Source organism: Alligator sinensis, unplaced genomic scaffold (genome assembly GCF_000455745.1).
Source record: "Alligator sinensis unplaced genomic scaffold, ASM45574v1 scaffold170_1, whole genome shotgun sequence".
In the NCBI taxonomy this organism is placed as follows: domain Eukaryota; kingdom Metazoa; phylum Chordata; order Crocodylia; family Alligatoridae; genus Alligator; species Alligator sinensis.
Window position 1 is genome coordinate 1654298 of NW_005841863.1, and position 13837 is coordinate 1668134.

The following is a 13837-nucleotide window of genomic DNA, read 5'->3' on the forward strand; positions in this document are numbered from 1 at the left end:
CCTCAATGTGGGGAGATCTCTCTCTCTCTCTCTCTCTCTGATGTGATGCCTGTTAATGGGAGTGAGTTTTATGTGCATGTTGAGGTTAGGCTGGACATTTATGATAGAATTCACATCTCTACAGTACCCTTATTTTACCAGGCTTTGTGTAAAGGCACTCAGGGTTTATTTTTCTTCTGAGGTGGGGTTGTGCATGGTAGCTGGTCATATGTATTGGGAAAAATGGGTCTTTCATTGGGGAGGCCAAAACTACTGCTCTGGTATTTTGCTCCAAGAGGGATCAATTGTTTGATAAATTGGTCTGTAGGGGTTCGCAGTACACATTTTTTTTAACTGCAAGCAAGCATATTAGACACCAGTAAACTGGCCCAGTTTCACCTAAATGGAGCTATCTTATTTTGTTGTCATGCAGCTTTCAGCATACCCCTTTAAAATATCTGTTTTATGCAATCAATGTCAAATGCGGTTGAATAATATTAGTACAGGTAAGTAAAATATCTTTTTATAAGGTTTTAAATAATTTCTGCTATGTTTTGAAGTGTAAAGCTATAGATTTTCCCAACTTTTTCATAAGGTTATGTTTCACAGACCTTAAATCATTTAAGGTTTTAAACCTGAGGGGTTCACTCACATTCATGAACTGGAAAGCAGATTGCAAGAGACATTGACATGCTGATCAATGACACGAAGCCTCCAAACAAATCAGTACAGGACTTTAAGAGATGAAGCCTCACTGTGTTCTGTCTGTCATCAGAATTTATAAAGCATCTTAGTGAAAGCCCCTTGAGAATCATTCTTAGAATTTTGCAAGTCATGAGCATGGATGTAAAAACTGAAATATTTTTTAACACAAGTAGCCTTGTAATAGCATTGCAAAAATGTAGTCTACAATGCTAGCGTAGGAGGACTAGGAACCTGTTTAGTGAGATAAAATCTTTTCCAAAGCAACAGCTTATTATCTTCTTTGTTTCTAGTTCTCAGAAATCTTATTTTGAATGAGATACATGTAAACAGTAAAAAGGTATACCTGAGTTTTAAAACAGCAGTAACAACAAACCCCCAAACAAACAAGCTGTCACTTCTTTCCAGAAAATAATAGATGGTGGCTGATTTTAATGGGTACAGCAGTCCAGAAGTTTGCTTATGTCTGTTTTCAAATAATAGAATCTAGTTTCCAAATAGAGGAGGGCTATGCAAATAAGTCCTGTGCCAGTCTTGATTTTGGATTTAAAAAACTAAAGTCTGACTGACAAGATTTTGGCATCCAAACCATTTATGAACAGTTAAAATCCTGTAGACTCTGTTCGCACCTTGCATAGACATTTATGTCTGTGAAACACGGGAGACCAAATCGGAATGCTGGTGGTTTGTTGTACACCCTTATACAGGTGTGTTACTATTTGTATTGCAGTTGCATTGAGAAGTCAGGGCTGTCTTGTGCTCAGCACTGCACAAACATGAGTGAAGGAAACAGTCCCTGCCATAAAAACCTTGCAATCCAAGTATAAAATTATAGACAAATCAAAGGTAAAATAAACCACTGGCAGAAGCAAAAGGAAACAAAGAAGGCTTACCTATAAGCATGAAAAACAGTGGCTCTGCAATCAGTTGTCTAACTACTATTGAGGCTTTTTTGTTGTCATTGTGGCGAAAGTGAATTTGCAGGTTTTCACCCAAGAAGGGCACCAGAAGGCAATAAAGGTCCACATTAGAAATGTTTGTAAATAGATAACCAAGGCTGGTGTCATTTGCTGAATGAAGGTGAGGGCTGACATCAGTGTGTGGTATAAGAGAAGAAATGTTGGGCAAGAACGGACTGGGAAGGACCATATCAATGAAAACAGTAGTTTGTGTTGGATGCAATAGAGGATGAGTCCAGTGGAATGATGATAAGAGGAGGTGACTTGGGCAAAGGGAGAAAGTAGGAATGACCTTTGCAGCAGTACTTTGGAGTGAGGATAAATGGGACAAGTTGAGATTTTTAATGACCACAGTGGAAGAATAAAAACAACAGACAAACAGTATGTTCATTAGGTTTTTATAAGGCTATGTTGTTACAGAAGAAAAAGTTCAGGTTTTCTAATCAAGTCGTGTCTTGTAAAAGTATTTAATCTTCTTTTGACCATCAGCACAAATAAGCAAAATCATCATGTGTCTGTCATGGCAACAAGGGGCACAGCCCTGCAACTTTTTTCTCATTTAGGTGTTGAAGAACCCAACTGAAATACGGTAAAATTACTAAGAACTTAGTAATTATTCTCAGAAATTAAGCACAGGATCCTACAAACACTGATTACCAGGTATAACCATTGGGATTCCTTCAAGAAGTAGGTACTTAGCTTGGTAATAAAGCTGGGGTGTCTGTATTGGGCTTTGAAAATAGTTTATGCATACTAGGGCTGTGCAAAGCTTTGGTCCCTGATTTGATTTGGTGGAGATTTGGCCTGATTCGGTAGCCAAATCGCCAAATCCAAATCGAATCAGAAGGCTGTTTAATCTCTCCAAATCAAATTAGTTTCCTCTGAATCAATTCATAGAGATTTGGAAAGATTCAGAGATTTGAACATAGACACAGCTTTACATGTTTTTTCTACATACCTCGAGGTACCAGGTGGCTTGTGAATGCTGTGATGATGGGGTGGATGGAGCATCCCAGAGGAGCACGGGGGGCTCCCCAGCGCACTTGGCAGCAGACCCAGAAGTGGACCGGAAGCACTTCCAGTCCACTTCTGGGTCCACCAGGGAGCACACTGGGTGGCCCCTCCATGCCCTACTGGCTCAGTGACTGATGCCTCCTGGGTCTGGGGGGGGCCCCCGGGGCCCCCTCACAATCGATCACCAAACCGGGAGGGCACAGGGCAGCCCCCAGCATGCTCCCCGGTGGACCTGGAAGTGGGCTGGAAGTACTTTTGGTCCACTTCCAGGTTCACTGCCGAGCAAGCGGGGGGGCCTCCCCATGCTTCTGTGGGATGTTCCAACCACCCCAGCATTGCAGCGTTCATGAGCCACGCCTGGTACCTCAAGGTATGTAGAAAAAACATTTAAAGCGGTTTCTATGCCCAAATCTCTGATTCTCCAAATCAGCATCGAATCTTCAGATTCAGATTTGGCTGAATCAAATTGGGGACAGTGATCCGAATCCACTAATTGAATCACTGTCCTCGATTCGGGCCGAATCCAAATTCAAAATGAATACAGCCCATTTTGCACACCCCTAGTGCATGCAGCCTGATGTATGAGCTACTTGAGGTTGATATGCATACAGAAAGTACTTTAATTGAGAATGGCCTTTAATTTCAGTTGTCAGGCACACTTGGACACAAACAGAATTCTCAGCTTTAAATTCTGTAGATTATGCTTTCACTAAAGTGAACTTTATTTTGCTCGAAGAACTCCCTTTGTCTTTGTTTCTATTTTGCTTACTAATGTAATGGTCTTAAATTCACTACAGACCAATATGTTGGAAGACTTATGTCTTGGCTTTTACTTCTGGCTCTTATCTCTTTTCAGTGGGGTTTATTAGATGAGATCATCTACAAAGGACTTATTTCTGTCATAAAATGGAATTAAAAAAAAGTAAAAATACAATTAGTAGTTGTTTTTTTTCCGCCCTCAGTTGAGAGATTAGAATATCAGTGTCAAAGAGAATAACTGGGTTTCTAGATTAAATTTGCTTTGCAACTTTTGCTTTATCCTTTTCTTGTCCTCTGTTGCTGCACTGTCTAGGGGAAAGGATCAGAAGAGTTTCATTCTGTTCCTTGGCATTGTCTTGAAGAGAGGTTTTCCCTCGCAGCACAATCCAGAACTGAAAGAACTTTTCAGTTCTCAAAAACAAATGATCACCAAACACATGCATTATTGAGCCCTTAAAGAAAAAGGTGTTAATCCCGTTAATACCCCTACTCTCTGTATTCTCTTTCACTTTGTACATTGTCAGACTAGAACTGAGTTCATTGTAATATTTTAATTTAAATGTCTTGTTTAAGCAAAGGGATTTGACATTTTAAATTTCTCACAGGTCTTATTTTTACAGTTCCTGACCTTCTGTACCTATCCCTCATCTTTAAGAACTTCCCTCATCCAGGAGACAGAGTTGCTGGTTTAAAAGTAAGCTGGTAAGGATCATTCACTATGTTGTTCCCTAACATTTGTCTCCGTTTATAAATGAATGGTAGATGCAAAACAGCTTAGTTGTGCTGTCTTAAACTCCATTAAAATGACTTTCCAAAATTAGACCTTAATCTGGTTTTCATAGCAAACATGCATCCTTTTATCCCTAAAAGGAAATATTTTTATTTTTTCAGAGAAAACTGTTTATAGTAGATCTTTAGGGTGGGGAGGGGGGGCAAGTGGTTATGAATGGGTTTTTCCAAAAAAATTGCTTTGTAAAATCATGAATGTTTATCTTACACAGCTGCTATGTAATAATTGTATTAGAAATAAGTCATAGTTTATTATTTTATCAGCAAATTGCTGGGGGGGTTTTTTAATCCATGGAACCCTTGATTAGCTTCAGTTGTATTCATTTACCACTTGTATTTGAGTTTTTGCACAAGTTCAATAGAACATCCCTCATGCATATTATCAAAAAGCATATTCTGATTTATATTACCATGAGGGGAATACCTACCTAACCCAGTGGCGGTAGTGGGGTTTATGAGTATAGATCTGATTTTCCTCTGAGCTGCCATCTTGCGCAATTTGAGAATAAGTTCTCTAAAGTGTTTGGAGTCACAGTCGTGTAAAAATCAGTGTAACATCAAAATTGGACCCCTCGATTTGGAAAAAAAGGAATCTTGCTTCCTAATTAATTCCACATTTGACATACGTTAACTAATTCTGTAATCTAAATTTTTGATAGTTTCTGATATGAAGTCAAATTTCTATCATGTTACTTCCATACTATAATCTTAACACTTGCACTTGTGAGAATCAGTGCATGTCAAGGAAATCCTCTGGTTTATAACTGGTGTGAATGAGAGGTACACTGAAGCTTTGATCCTGCAAAGCCACATACAGGTGTGTAATTTTAAGTGTGGAAATTATTCTGTTGTGATTAATGGAAGTACTCACATGAGTAAAGATAAGCATTGGCTTAAGCATTTGCAAGATTGGTCTCTGTATGTGTGATGGAAAGAAAACACAACCACAATTTTTAAAATGTGGTTTAAATGCTTATGAAATATAATATATTGGGTCCATTCCTACAGTCCACTCAGACAGCATTACATTGGTTTAAATTTAGAACAACTTCACTGACCTCAGTGGGGCCAATTTTCATTGTTGTAAATGAGAACGTAATTTGGCCTATTTACTTCACTGACTTTTATCAGAGGCATAGAGGGTGTTGCCGGAGTAAGAGGGATACAGGACTGGGCTTTCAATAATAAAAATTGTACTGATCAAATGGTTAAACAGGTTAGCAAAGACTTACCTCATTTCTAATGGCTTCTGCATTTGGAAACCAAATTAAAGTAGTTGAGAAATCTGTTAATTGTTGTTATTTTAACAGACAGAAGATGAAAAGGGAAAATTAAGTACTGTAACACATCTTGAAATTTTGGGGGTTCAGTGCAATCTTTCCTTGGTAAGCTGAGGAATTTAAAATATATTTGCTTAAACTCGTATTCAGTTATAATTAGCTAAACCTACCTTTCCCTTGACCATATTCCTTAGAGGTCATCACATAAACCGTTTAAATTGATAGCAATATTATGCTCCCAGAAATTAATTTTACATTGTATACAGTTTTTATTGTGACTTTATCTTGTTTCAAAAGTGCTTACTTTCTGATTTTGTGGATATTACTGGCTGTGGATTACTTTTATTTTGGTTTTTACACAACAGTTATATTAGAAATTTGCTGTTTTATTCTTACCTTCTTAGTAAAAATCCTTTTATCACACAATGGGTAATTTATATCCATTACCAGCCCTTTCAATCCTTTTCAGTGGTGCTGTCAGTGCCTTTGGCACAGTAATGATTAATGTGATCTAATAATAGTGTGCCATTATATTACCTTAGTAAAACATGTACCAACATCCTATTCAGATCTACCAAATTCATAGCTTCCTATAATATTTTTGTTGAAAGACAGGATTACTATTTTTCAAAGCTGAATTTTTTTCCCTTTAACATATTTAATGAAATTCACAATTCTTTGCCATGGTAATCTGTGTGCATGTGTTTGGGCTTGATGGGTGAATTTTATATCATTCTGCATTATTATGATTTGTTAGGCAAATTGTTTGACACGTAAAGAGAGATAGGAGTTACATTGTTTTGCTTTGTTAAGGGTGCATTTTAAATGTTCTCCATCTTTTGAATATTCTCCTGGATTTATAATAAGTGATATATTTAGATCATAGTGCATAAAAATAAGCAATTGTGCTAAAATGTGCTTTTCTTTATTTTCACTCTTATCCTGAATTTACCAGCTGAGCACTATTCTCACACTATCAGTACCACTGTCCAGTATAAGCCTGTGCTACTTTACCCACCAATTTTTGTTAAAGTGATGTTCTCCTTTGGCTATTTCCTTACCTTCTTGTGCACGGATACCATGCACAGCAGCTGTCTTAACAGTGAGTTTGCGATTGGGATTATGCAGTTTTGGATGAAAAGGTATGGATTGAGATATTATTCCCCCATGTATCTTTGGCTGAGCAAGGGCAATAGCATTTCACAGTCCTAGCCTCCAGGTCAGAGATGAAGGCTGTCCACTCTGAGGCCAAGACTATCAAAACAGTGGATCAAATCAGAATAGTAAAAATGATATTGCTGGGTAGAATGGCTTGCAATTACATTTGAACCTGCCTCAGAGCTCTGGATAGTTTGCTACTGAGTCCTGGTTGGTTTTTTTGAGTGACGAGTTTTCTCTGTGAATCAAGGTGAAAATGTTTGCTCATGTTACTCTGACTAGACACATGCTCTGTGCGTCCCACCAGAAGCTTTTGTCATTATGCTCTTCCCAGTTTAGAATCTTAGATTCATTTACTTAATACCCCTCCTAATCAGCATGGTTTAAGAGTTTGGATAACACTTCATCCTTACAAAGCATCATAAATCTCCGTCACCCAAGACTAGCATTATTGTGGCCAGGGAGACATCCTTAATGTCACAGTTAAATCTAAATGGACTGGTAGGTTCACATTTTAAGTCTATTTGTAACATTGTATTAAATGCATATATGCTTTACTATTGTTTCATTGCACCAAGATAAATAATGAATGAAGAAATTATTTTCATCTTGTAAAGCAAAAGTGTGTAAAACCACCCAAAATATGTGTGCTTGCTTGTATGTGGTTCCTAATTTGATTTAGGCTAAAAGGTACAACTGTAACAGGGTTTGAAACATGCAGTCAATTTAAATGAGGAAAAATATTTTAAATATAAAATCTATAAACTGTGTGAATCTTTATACACATTTTAGTTAAAAAATTATCCTGTGATTGTCATCTCAAAAAACAATAATGTTACTTGCAATATATGCAATCATATTATTCCGTGCCATGCCAGATACAGTCTTTATACCTTGATCATTTAAAGAGGAGGCATTCTTATCTGCTTTATATAACTGATTTTTGATGTTGTAAGAGCAAGTGAGGGAAAAAAAAAGCCTGAAGCTTTGGTTTAACATTGTATTTCAAAGAATTTAAACAAGTTTATACTTCCCCATTTTAAATAATCAAGTAAATATTTAAATATATGGCAAAACATGTCTTATGAGAATATCCAGAGATCTGGTGCATAGTACAGATGGACATATATCTAGCAAACTGTAAAGGTCCTGAACTAGGGGTGACTCCAAGTTAAGTCACTAGATTGTTTGTTGGAACCAAACCTTTGTTCGGATTACATTGCACTGGTTTGGTTAATTACAACATGAAACCTGACAAGGTGCGTCTACACGTGCAACTAATTTGCAGGAATAAACTCCAGAGCAGTTTGAGCCGGAGTTAACTACTCCCAGGCACAGCATCTATAGGTGTACCTGGCACAGCACTACTCCTGGGCACAGCAATTTGAGCCAGGGCAGACCAGTTTACCTCATACCCAGGTCTGCTACTGGCCTGCTCTGTTTCAGGCTCCAGGTGGTGGCATGAGGTGGCAGAGGGGCTGGCTGGAGCATGAGGATACTGAAAGTGTGGAGCCATGTGGTTAGGTGGCAGGTAGGAGTCTGGTTTCCTGCTGCCTGGGCTGACCGGGTGTAATATATGCCCATGATCAGTGTCTATATATGCGTTTAATCACAGTTAATTACTCCACCGTAAGATAGTACTGTGCTGACAGGACTATCTTCTGGCAGTGGTAATTAGTTTACTGCAGCCCAATACCATTGCACATGTAGGCAGTGACACTTTACTCCACAGCTAATTAGTCTACTCCACAGTAAAGTGCGCATGTAGATGTGGCCAAAGCGTAGCAGGCATAGCTTCAAGTCCCAGGGTATGCCATCATTTTCTTAAGATTGAATTGTAAATGGAATATTTCCTCAACTTTTCTGCCACATTCCATAATGGCTTTGACAGACTTTACAAGAAACTGTCTGTCTGCTTGTACACACCGTGGGGGTTTAATTGGCTTAGTTCTTCCTAGATTGAAATGGTGGGTTTTTTAAAACCACTTCAATTTAGGGAGAATTAAACTGAACAAAATCCCCGTGGCGTGTACACAAGGGTGGGGGCCCAATCCTTACCCGCCTCTTCAGCAGTGGGAGTGGAGCGGGGCGAGCTGCTGGTGGGCAGAGTGGTCCCTGAGCTGTGCGGAGCCCCCCCAGGTGGCACCTGTCCGCTGGCACCCAGCCTGGGTGGTCCTGGGCTGGGGGTGCTGCAGCTGTGGAGGGAAGCACCAGGCCCCCTCACAGCTCAGGCAGGCAGGCAGTCTCCAGGGAGCAAAAAAAACGAAAAATCAGATTCGCTGCTTTTTTCTTCTTCTTCAGTGGAGCCTGCCTGTGCCGGCTGCCACAGGGTCCCACAGCCCCTGAGCTGTGCGGGGTCTGCCAAGCCCCGAGCACATTGATTTTCAGTGCCCCGTGTGCTGTTGTACTTTGTTCGGTAGCAAACTAAAACACCTTGGAGGGGTTTTATCTTGCTACATACCAAAGTAATTTAAAGCGGCATACGCTGCCGAGCATGCAATCAGCAACGCCATTAAAGCGGAATATGCCGCCGAATGTGCAAACAGCAATGCAATTAAAGCTGTGCAAAAGGTCATTTAAACCGCTTTGAAGGCCAATTTTGTGGTGTGTGCAAAGGCCCTCTGTGACCTAAAGAATATTTCAAATCCCAATTAATTGTTTTCTGGAAATTATCTTGTTCCTTCCAATAAGTATCCTAGCATTTATTACAGTAGGAGATCTTGCAAAGATAACAGAATTTGGTTTGTGGGCCAAATTCTCCATCCAATGAGGCAATTTTGTGTCAGTCTTTCTCCATAGACTAGCTTTCAACAGTGGATCCTGCTAATGAAGAATCTTTCCTCATATGCAGGGGAGCCCTGGGGTATTGCAAAGCTATTGTACTAAGCTTACTCATGGCAGAAGGCATATATGTCTGGAAAGAAGAGGGGAAGGTGGGTATGACTTCCCTATGCTTTGGTAATCCTATTGGCAGCCAGGGCAGTTTCCTTCACTCTGGAGGCTGCTCTCATATGCATCAAGAGACAAGCCTAGGACTGAGTTGTTTAGTGAACAAGGACCACAAAAATTACTCCAAGTCATCTTTGCGTGGTTCAGCTGAGTGCAGTTTGGCTAGAATAAACTGTTTGGCTGTGTCACTCTGCTTTGAACAGTTGTTTACAGAGAAATAAAGATGGACATCACAATATTTCAGCAAAGGTAAACATTAATCACTCTCTTTCATATATCATAGTGGATAGAGAGTTTTTGGATTGAAATCATCAGTGCAGTCATGCATCTTGTTGTTTTAGGGTCAGATAGGATCCAAATCTACATGAAACCTATTTTCTGTTTCAGATCCTGACAACCTAGACCCAATTCATTGCTCTAAATTAGCCTCACACCTTAATTTCTCTGGGTCCAAACATGAATTCCTCAACCACAATTCAAAGCAATATTGGTAGAACAGAAGGTATGCTTCCTTTGGCATTACTGTAACTGGAGGCCTTTCTGATAAATGAGGAGTATTTTTACTTTATCCTATAAATAAAACATAACAAATGAATGTTTTTGTCTTCATAAGACTATTTTTGCTTCACAAGAAGCCGGTAGGTCCATGTCTTAGAGTTGGTGACTGGTACATTTAGCTCTTGGGCTATAATCCTAGAATTATTGGGAATTGCTACGGGGGTGTTGATTGTAGCTGTGTTGGTCTAAGGACAGGGGCAGACGAGGTTCTTTGGGTAAATGTGATATCTTTTATTAGATGAACTAAATAGTTCGAAAAAAAAATTATTTGCAAGCTTTAAGGTATAAACACCCTTCTTTAGACTTTCCCTTGGCCTGAAGAAGGGTGTTTGTACCCGAAAGCTTGCAAAGAACAATTCTTTCAGCTATTTAGTTGGTCTAATAAAGGATATCACATTTACCCGAAGAACCTTGTCTGCCTAGGAATTGCTACTAAATTACTGTTTGGTTTTGATCATGGAACATAAATGTTTTGTTTCCCAGTGGAAAAAGCATGATTTACCTGTCTCACCAGAGGCATTGTAATTGAATTAATTCTCAAGAAGTGTTTGGAAATCCTTTCAAATCAAGTGAATGATTTGCTATAGAAATGCAGATATTACCTTTTTTCCCCCCTCCACATTGCTATAACTTGTTCAGGCTTCTAAACAGTGTTTCATTTGAGTTTTGGGACATGGTTCCAACTCGTCCTTGTGATCACTGTTTTCAGTCATTTGCATGAGTCTATACTGTAGATGCAGCTTTTTTGGTCCCCTGAACCTTTGAGGTAGCTAGTATCTTACCATGTTTACCAGAAGTCTCCTCTTCTCTTGAGAAATGTACAATTTCAGGACAGGATAGAATAAGGTTTAACACACAAACACTTACTTTATGGAATGATTTCATAATTTTCGCTCAAAATAACTTTAATGGTTTGCTTTTTGTTTTATCAAGTATGGCAGTATCTTTCTGATAAATTACATATGACTGTGTTAGCTTAACTAGTACTATTCAACATCATATGTAATTGCCAAATCTTGTCATGGCCAGATCAATGACTGATGGCAAATCTAAATATTTCCAGAATATAGAAAATTCCCATCTGTTTGCCTTTCATCCTATCATTTGACTGCCCTGAATATTTTGTGTGTATCTATGTTTATGTGTATATCAATGGTTAGAATAAATACACTTTTCCAGTGCCAATACACAAGCAAAGTACAAAGGAATACGGAGATAAGTGAAGCTTTGGGGGTGCTCCTTAGAAACCAAGCAGGGAAAGTGTTCTCCCCCTTGGCCCCAGAAGGCCTTCCATAAAGAGAAGCAGAAGCACTTGCAGTATGCAGGCTACATCTTCATTCTGTCTTTGTTCTCCATTTTATCCTGTAAACATTAAGACATATTCCTCTTCAATCTCATCAAAACCATCTCTCTACTTTTAGCTACCTAATTCACCTTCACATCTTCCAGCTCCTTAGCTACTTCACCCATTAATTTGGGGTTAGCTGCCTACCACTCATTTTCTTTTCATAAAACATGGAAGCAGCAAACATGCTTTTATCTGGATACAGCTAGGCTCAAGGTAAGGTTCCTTGGAAATAATACAGGTATTCAGATATTTTCCCTTTTTAGCTTTTCTTAGCCACTTGCTGTACATTACTAGTGATACCACATTTCTGCAACTCAAATGCAGTTTAACCACTCTTTTAGATAAGCAGATAATGTGAACAAGCTCTTATTGCTGCATAATAGATCAAACAAAAGGAAAATGTTGCTTACCTATATGTACTCTACTTTACCTAAGAAGAGTGGAGCTAAACAAGTCAGCAAGCTTAAAAGTGATATACTTAAAATACTGTTTCAAGAAGTTTTAAGATGAACTACTTGAGTCCAGCATGTTACACCTACCAGAGTGCTGGTTTATTGCCTCCAGGATCCTTTCCTTTTATCCATTTTGGCCCTTGTCTAATTTGTAAATTAGGGGTCTGATCTAACTCCTAGGACAATGTATAGGAGGGTTCAAATGCCTCTAAAAAACTCCCGGGAGCCTTTGCTGTTCCTTTAAAAATATTCAGAATAAAAAATACACTTTTCTTTAAAATACAGTTTTGTATCTCTTAATTATAGCCATTTTTCTGTTTACCCAAGGTATTCTATCCCCTACATATATAAAATTATTTTTTATTAACAATAATAATGAAGAATTTGGAGAAAGGCTGCAATGGGGAGGCTGCTGTAAGGTCAAGGTCATAGTGCTTTTTCTCTGTGATTCTGCTAAGGGATTGTTCAGCAGTTGTGCTGTTAACAAGAGTGCTAGTAGAAGGAGGAAAATCAGAATTATGAGTGACATCTACTCATGTAGAAACCATTTCCTAGAAACATTCCTAGAAACTATTTTGGTGGTGGTCTGCTTGGGAGTAGCCAAAGCCCACAGGTCTAATACTGACCCAGTTGCCATATCCCTTCCCCCCAGTCTTTGGTGACTGCTCTAGACTGTCATATTTTTTAATGGGGCTGCATAAAATTAGAGAGTATCTAGCCTCCCTAACCAGTAATCGCAAACCCTGGTCTGAAGTGTCATTGTCCTGCATGCAAAACGCTGGAGGAAAATTATTGCGCTCTTTTTCTGTGGGTTAGTGCAGATTGCATAGCTGACCAAATATGCCAAGGGTATGGAAAATAAGAAAACGGCAAGACTTGATGATTTCCAAAGAAAAGTAAACACATGTACGACCCTGCTTTATATTTGAGAATTCAAGATTTTACTTTTTGAATAACTACTGTATTTTAACAATAGGCATCAAGTGGTTGCTATGTGATACACAACAGTGTTTTTCATGAACTTTTGGCTGGTGAATAAGCCCAGCAAATATGGGTTCTTACCCTTTTAGTTTTCTGGGTCAATTCATTTTGCACAAAGGAGAGAATGATAATTTGAGTTGTAGGCAGAGAATGTTTTCTTCCCATGCTAGGAAAGATGAAAGCTGTTTTTATTTGATTTTTTTTTTAAATTAAAAATTATAATTCTTTATAGAGTTACAAATAATTATCTTATTACTAAAGGCATCCTGTTCATTTCTACAGAGGCTTCTTCTGTAAAATAATTGCTGATTGTAGTGACGCACTCTTGGGGAAGGGGATGGCGCTTTTTACATGTAAAAAAAAATCCCAAATGAAAAATCCCACATTCATTTTTATTTCTGGGACTCAGCTACAACCTGTTGAAAAAAAACAGCTAATGGGAGTCCCTTTACTCTACATTAATCAAGCTGGTGATTGTTGGTTACAAGACCAGATACTTGTGTCCTTTGACCTGCCACCCTTCTGCTCTGGAAGTGCTCAGCCATCCCCTTTCTCTTGGGTTGAAGAAGACCTGTTTTTTAGTGGCTTCCCTCAGGAACACTGCAGTTTATATGAACTCACACAGCAAGCCATGGAGTTCCTTTTGACTTCTGCAGGCTAATATAAAGCGTTTTTCAAAAGTGGGCAGTTAAGCAAGGGAAGCCACTGGTTTATCATTTGCAGCTATGTTATACTTACCAGCAACTTCAAGATGTGTACACCATGATTTCTCTCTGTTGATTTTGAATGCATTTGCCAATCAGGAATTCATCAGTGCACTGAGGCCCCACTAAGACAGATACTTTACAAAAAAGATAGCAATGACTCATGTTTTCATACTCTGGCCTTTCATTCTGCCCCACACTCTTT

General features: G+C 38.8%; 1 protein-coding gene across 3 annotated transcripts in view; it reads left to right on the top strand.

Moving 5' to 3' along the window:
• ZNF536 (zinc finger protein 536) overlaps positions 1-13837 on the top strand; it is a 458794-nt gene that overhangs the window by 54472 nt on the left and 390485 nt on the right. For all 3 annotated transcript variants that reach the window (XR_003096428.1, XR_003096432.1, XR_003096433.1), the window contains exon 3: positions 4034-4115. The gene's annotated coding sequence lies outside the window, so the exon portion shown is untranslated. The remainder of the gene's footprint in view (positions 1-4033; positions 4116-13837) is intronic.